Below are 7,022 nucleotides of genomic sequence, written 5' to 3' on the forward strand. Positions count from 1 at the left end.
AAGGGAGAGCGAAAAAGCCCTTCTAGGAAACGGTCTTTGGGCATGAGGGCATGGAGACGAATTGCGAGACGCATAAAGGCGATTCGTGATGTGTGATAATTGAGGAAGAAAGGGAATGTGAAAAAGAAAACCTTCAAGGAAGCGGTCTTTTGGGCATGCGGTGACGAATTGTGGGGCGCATCAAGGCGATCTGTGATGTGTGACAATTGAGGAAGGAAGGGACGTGAAAAAACCCTTCAAGGAAGCGGTCTTTTGGGTATGATGGCATGAAGACAAATTGTGAGACACATCAAGGCGATCCGTGATGTGTGATAATTGAGGAAGAAAGGGACGGTGAAGAAAACCCTTCAAGGAAGCGGTCTTTTGGGTATGATGGCATGAAGACAAATTGTGAGACACATCAAGGCGATCCGTGATGTGTGATAATTGAGGAAGAAAGGGACGGTGAAGAAAACCCTTCGAGGAAGAAGTCTTTTGGGCATGATGGCATGAAGTGGAATTGTGAGATGCATCATGGTGTTTGGTCGAGCCGTGGATTTTCTGAAAGCAGTTGTAGGAGATGTGCTATGGGAAGCCAACTGTGGGAGATGTGTTATGAGAAAGCTATAAGCCGTTTGGCAAACTAGCTGTATGAGTTGTGGGTGTGAATATAAATGTCTAAAATACCCCTAAAATCATTACAATTGATTTACAACACTAATAAAAACATAATTAAATAATTATCTAACTCTTATGGTCAACATGGTGTTTTAGCACGGCAAAAGAGTAGCACACAAATTGAAATACAAACAACTCATCATAGAATTCACTACCAATCTATCCCCAATTTTTTTTGCCATTGATCAATACATTAGAACACTTGCATTTTTCACAAGCGAAAGCCAAGCAACTAGATTAGTAGCATGGGCATAGAATCTTATATACACTTGTACACATATTACAAAATGAAATAGTAGTTCATCCATGAGCAGATCAAAGAATTCTCTCATTAACTCGAGCTCATCAAGGGTTAGTAATTATGGGCCAGTTTGGATCGCATCCATGCCGCTAGATGCCTGGCTTGGAGCTCTCCTGGAAACTGCTTGAGACTTGTTTGGTTGGTGTCCCGGAAAGGAAAACGTCTGCCTGGCCTAGCAGCCGGTAGCATTGTCATTAGCCTGGTTCGGTTGAAAAAAATAAAAGAAAGAAAAATGTTTGGCCCAGGCAACATGCTTTAGCCTGGCCCAGACGTCCTATAGCTTGAGCTTGGCCAACAGCTTGGCACTAATAATGAGCAGTGAGCAGTATGGCCCACGTGTAAAAATATCTGTAAGTACTAGATGACAAAGTAGCAACTCAGGAAAGGAACCAAACATGTGTGGCCCAGGCGTGCTTGGTCAGGCAAAAAAAAATTCATCATCTCACACTCCATCCAGGCAACACTTTTTCCCAGGCATAGTTCCAGGCCTCTAACAAAACACATCCTATATCACAGACTCTATTCATGCCAGAGAAGGAAGACCAGAAGATGTAGGTCTGTCTCCTGTCGATGGGTTCCTGTGAATCATTCCTGGTCGACCCATCGAATGGCATAGGTGGGACGTTTCGTCTCGCGCATGTATTTTTTGTTGCATAAAATCTAAAAAGTGTGCGCGCTGTTTGTTGGAGAGAACCGGGGGCCGTGTCACTCGCATGTGTATATGCATGTTTTGTCTGCTAGTGCATGTGCCTGCTGGCAATAAATGCTGTCAGACTTGTCACATGTGACGGGAAAACAGATTCACGTCTATTTATTTCGGATTTCAAATTTTTAAAAAGTCATATCTTTCAAACCACGTGTCGGAATTCAGATCCGTCTTTACCTTGGATTTCTCGTGACGAGATCTTTGAAACTAGATACCACATAGGTATGTTTCGACGAAATTTTTCGATGTCAACTTTCATGCTATATGGTGCAACTTTAGTACTGTATTGTGCAACTTTAATACTATATCGTGCAACTTTTTTCAAAACCAATTTTTTGATCTGCATGATTCAACTTCCATGAGGTTGTAATCTAGCAACCATGATAATTTTGATGTGCAACTAGTCTACTGTCCCGGCCATGACAATTTTGATGTGTAATGTAGTCTAGTTGCACACAAATTGTTGTTTAGTTGGCAGGAAGACTAGTTACACACACATATGCTCTGTTGGCTTGTAATATAGTCTAGTTGCACGCACATTGATGTTTAGTTGACTTGTAATGTAGTCTAGTTGCACACACATTGATGTTTAGTTGATAGAAAGACTAGTTGCACACACATATGATCAGTTGGCTTGTAATGTAGTCCAGTTGCACACACGTTGGTATTTAGTTGGCATGGCACTAGTTGCACACACATATGTGCAATTGACGCGGCAATGTAGTCTAGTTGCACAAACATTGATGTTTAGTTGGCAGGAAGACTAGTTGCACACACATATGCTCAGTTGGCGCGACAATGTAGTCTAGTTGCACATATATTGATGTTTAGTTAGCAAGAACACTAGTTCGTCGAAACATCATCATACGGGATCTACTTTAGAAGAGGACATCGCGAGGGTTTCAATAGTGAAAACGGATCTAAATTTCGACATGCGGTTTAAAAGATATGTCTTTTATAATTTTGAAAACCAAAAACTAATGCACAAGGAAGGAATATGAGGAACATTAATGCAGCGGCATGCGGGCATTCATCATGTAAGAAGAGACTATATAGGGGTGATTAATTAGCAGTGTTCTTTTTAATCACAGGGATGATCACGTGCACTGTTTTGAAAAGAAAACCGGCCGCCGAGGAGCGCTAGCGGGCGCCCAGCCGCCCGCTAGACGCGTCCTTTTTGTTGCGCTGTGATGGAATTGGGCTGACTCATTTACCTCTTCAGTTAGGATTCGGCTTGCACACCACAATGGAATCGGCTGGCTTGTGTACCTCTTCGGTTAGGATTCGGCTTGCACACTATAGAATCCGGCTAAAAAGGTGAAACCAAATGGTGTCCAAGGCAATCCGTGATGTGTAATAATTGTGGAAGAAAGGGAATGCGAAGAAACCCTTCAAGGAAGCGGCCTTTTGGGTATGCATGCATGAGACAGACAGTGAGATGCATCAAGGTGATCCATGATGTGTGATAATTGAGGAAGAAAGGGAGGGAGACAAAAGCCTTCAAGGAAGTAATATTTTGGGCATGAGGACATAGAGACGAATTGCGAGACGCATTAACGCGATCCGTGATGTACAACTTTGGCTAGTAGATGATCCACCGGAGCGTTTGTACCCCGGGTGATGTCAAGACCCTGTTCCCAGCGCATTCGAAGCCCATATCCTAAGAACACGGTAGGTGTCAACACCAAGAGGTTTAGTTAATTGATGTAAAAAAAGAGGTTCAGTTAACTGAGGGCCAGGATGAAGCGGAAGAGACAGGTGAAGATGGACGGCCCAGGCTTCGTGAGGATTACCTGTGACTAGGGAGCGGCGGGCTGCTCCCTAGCGTTTCCTGGCAGCCTTCCCAGAAAGGCAAGTTTCTGTTCCACCCTCTCAAAGAAGGAAAGTCTCTGATTCAGCCCAGATCCGCCCGATACCCGCAGCCCACGATGCTAGAAAACTCCTGGCCCGCCACCCACGTGCTTCCTCCCCCAACCAGCCCCTTCCCTTTCACGCCTTTTTCTCCCCTCTCCCCACCTACCCCCGTCCCCATCTTCTTCTCCCCAAGACACAAAGGGACGATTGATACGTCTCCAACGTATCTACTTTTCCAAACACTTTTGCCCTTGTTTTGGACTCTAACTTGCATGATTTGAATGAAACTAACCCGGACTGATGTTGTTTTCAGCAGAACTGCCATGATGTTGTTTATTGTGCAGAAAACAAAAGTTCTCGGGATGACCTGAAAATCCACGGAGATAACTTTTGGAAAACATAAAAAATACTGGCAAAAGATGAAGGCTAGGGGCCCAACACCCTGTCCACGAGGGTGGGGGGCACGCCCCCTCCCCCTGGGCGCGCCCCCTATCTCGTGGCCCCCCTGGCGCTCCACCGACCTCAACTCCAACTCCATATATTCTGTTTCACGGAGAAAAAATCAGAGAGGAAGTTTCATCGCGTTTTACGATACGGAGCCGCCGCCAAGCCCTAATCTCTCTCGGGAGGGCTGATTTGGAGTCCGTCGGGGCTCCGGAGAGGAAGATTCGTCGCCATCGTCATCATCAACCATCCTCCATCACCAATTTCATGATGCTCATCGTCGTGCGTGAGTAATTCCATCGTAGGCTTGCTGGACGGTGATGGGTTGGATGAGATTTACCATGTAATCGAGTTAGTTTTGTTAGGGTTTAATCCTTAGTATCCACTATGTTCTGAGATTGATGTTGCTATGACTTTGCTATGCTTAATGCTTGTCACTAGGGCCCGAGTGCCATGATTTCAGATCTGAACCTATTATGTTTTCATGAATATATGTGAGTTTTTGATCCTATCTTGAAAGTCTATAGTCACCTATTATGTGTTATGATCCGACAACCCCGAAGTGACAATAATCGGGATACTTCTCGGTGATGACCATAGTTTGAGGAGTTCATGTATTCACTAAGTGCTAATGTTTTGGTCCAGTTCTCTATTGAAAGGAGGCCTTAATATCCCTTAGTTTCCACTAGGACCCCGCTGCAAACGGGAGGGTAGGACAAAAGATGTCATGCAAGTTCTTTTCCATAAGCACGTATGACTATATTCGGAATACATGCCTACATTACATTGATGAACTGAAACTAGTTCTGTGTCACCCTATGTTATAACTATTACATGAGGAATCACATCCGACATAATTATCCATCACTGATCCAATGCTTACGAGCTTTTCACATATTGTGTTTCACTTATTTACTTTTCCGTTGCTATTGCTACAATCAGTACAAAATTCGTATCTTTACTTTTGCTACTGTTACCATTACTATCATACCACTTTGCTACTAAATACTTCGCTGCAGATACTAAGTTATCCAGGTGTGGTTGAATTGACAACTCAACTTCTAATACTTGAGAATATTCTTTGGCTCCCCTTGTGTCGAATCAATAAATTTGGGTTGAATACTCTATCCTCGAAAACTATTGCGATCCCCTACACTTGTGGGTTATCAACGATCGAATCCTTTCCCTCTAATCCAGAAAGCTTAAGATCCCTGCAATTGTGGCTTGATTAGGGTTGATTCAAACTATGAAATTTACAAAAATACACAAAACAGAGAAGGGGCGACCTAGGCGGTAGAATAAACAGGCACAGATGTCAGATTTCATCTTGCTGCATAGATTTCATACCAACTTTTGGGCAAGTTGGTATGATGTGCACGCAAGTCTAGAATGATTTCCAGGCAACTCGTGCTGAAAACACAGGGAAAACCCTCTCTTAGAAGTACTATTCTAGTTTATGCTTGGATTTTTTGCAATTATACAATTATTTTTCCAGTGTTTTCCCCAAGTTTCTTCTGACATGAGCGACTAGTATTGATTTGCACGGCACCTATTGCAAGAAAACAGTAAAAATGAATTAGTGAGCAACTATAGTAGTTTTTTAAGCAAATCGAGTATTGACAAAAAGCTAGTCCTGTCAGTACATGAAAACTATTTGTTGGGTTGCTTTTTGCATAGAAACCACTTGATGCTTTTCTTAGGTTGCTTTTTGCACTAGAAATGTGTTGAAAAAAATAGCTAAGTTCTATGATTTGTTTAAGCAAAATCAGTGTTAGAAGTAAGAAACTCTTGTGTGTTTGAGGAACTCCTCTTTTCTTGCTGAAACAAAAAAGTTGGACAACTTTGTGAGTACCTAGAAGTGGACCTTGAAGCTTCTTGCTTGGGCGTGTGCATAAAACCTCAAAAATGTTGCTTTGACGTCCTTTTAGAATTTAGTGAGGCCCTGCAAACAAAACAAACAATTTGTTTAGGCAAGAATATCTACGAAACCATATTTACAAAACTCAGTTGATTTTTTTAGAGTAAACTTAGGTTATTTAGGAAAGTATTTTTTATAGTAGACAACTTATTCTATTGGAAATAAAAAATTTGTGCAAACAAAATCACCTTTTTTGCTAAAAAAGAATATATCTGGCAACTCACGCCAGCCTTTTTAGCAACTACTCCCTTCGTTTCAAAATAGATGACCCAAATTTGTACTAACTTTGTACTAAAGTTAGTACAAAGTTGAGTCATCTATTTTAGAACGGAGGGAGTACATAACATGTGTTGGGCAAGTTTTGGGTGAAATAAAACCCATCGTCTCAGGGGCAGATCTTTTGGCAACTCACGCTAGCATCTCTAGCAAATGACTATCATACATTGGGCAAGTTTTGGACACTCTTGGTTCAAGTCATCGACGATTCTAGCCCCCGCATCTCGGGAGCAGTTCTTTTGGGCAACTCACGCCAGCATCTCTAGCAACTAACTATCATGCGTTGGGCAAGTTTTGGAAACTTTTGGCTCGAGTCATCGACAATTCAAGCCCCCACATCTCGGGAGCAGATATTTGGGGCAACTCACATCGGCATCTGTAGCAACTAACTATGATGTGTATGGCAAGTTTTGGACACTCTCGGCTCGAGTAATCGATGATTCTGACCCCCGGAGCAGATCTTTTGGGCAACTCACGCCGGCATCTTTAGCAACTAACTATAGGGCATTGGGCAAGTTTCGGCCACCCTCGGGTCGATTCATCGACGATTCCAACCCCTACATCTCGGCAGCGGATCTTTTGGGCAACTCATACCAGCATCTCTAGCAACTAACTATCGCGTGTTGCGCAAGTTTTGGACACCCTCTGGTTGAGTCATCGACGATTCCAGCCCCCGCATCTCAGGAGCGGATCTTTTGGGCAACTCACAGTGGCATCTCTAGCAACTAAGTATCGCGTGCTGGGCAAATTCCGGATACCCTCTGGTCGAGTCATCGACGATTTCGAGCCCCCGCATCTTGGGAGCGGATCTTTTAGGCAACTCATGCCAGCATCTCTAGCAACCAACTATCGCGCTTGCGCAAGTT

General features: G+C 43.3%; 1 long non-coding RNA gene across 2 annotated transcripts in view; it reads right to left on the bottom strand.

Annotated features, from left to right (window-relative positions):
- Positions 1-5,033: 5,033 nt before the first annotated feature.
- The window catches only part of LOC119336813, a 5,090-nt gene continuing 3,101 nt past the window's right edge, over positions 5,034-7,022 (bottom strand). The window contains exons 4-6 of one of the 2 annotated variants that reach the window (XR_005162843.1): positions 5,815-5,904; positions 5,249-5,511; positions 5,034-5,173 (exon numbers count right to left, since the gene is read on the bottom strand). This is a non-coding gene — a long non-coding RNA (uncharacterized LOC119336813). The remainder of the gene's footprint in view (positions 5,174-5,248; positions 5,512-5,814; positions 5,905-7,022) is intronic. The other variant, XR_005162844.1, reaches the window with a different exon arrangement.

Source organism: Triticum dicoccoides, chromosome 7B (assembly GCF_002162155.2).
Source record: "Triticum dicoccoides isolate Atlit2015 ecotype Zavitan chromosome 7B, WEW_v2.0, whole genome shotgun sequence".
In the NCBI taxonomy this organism is placed as follows: domain Eukaryota; kingdom Viridiplantae; phylum Streptophyta; class Magnoliopsida; order Poales; family Poaceae; genus Triticum; species Triticum dicoccoides.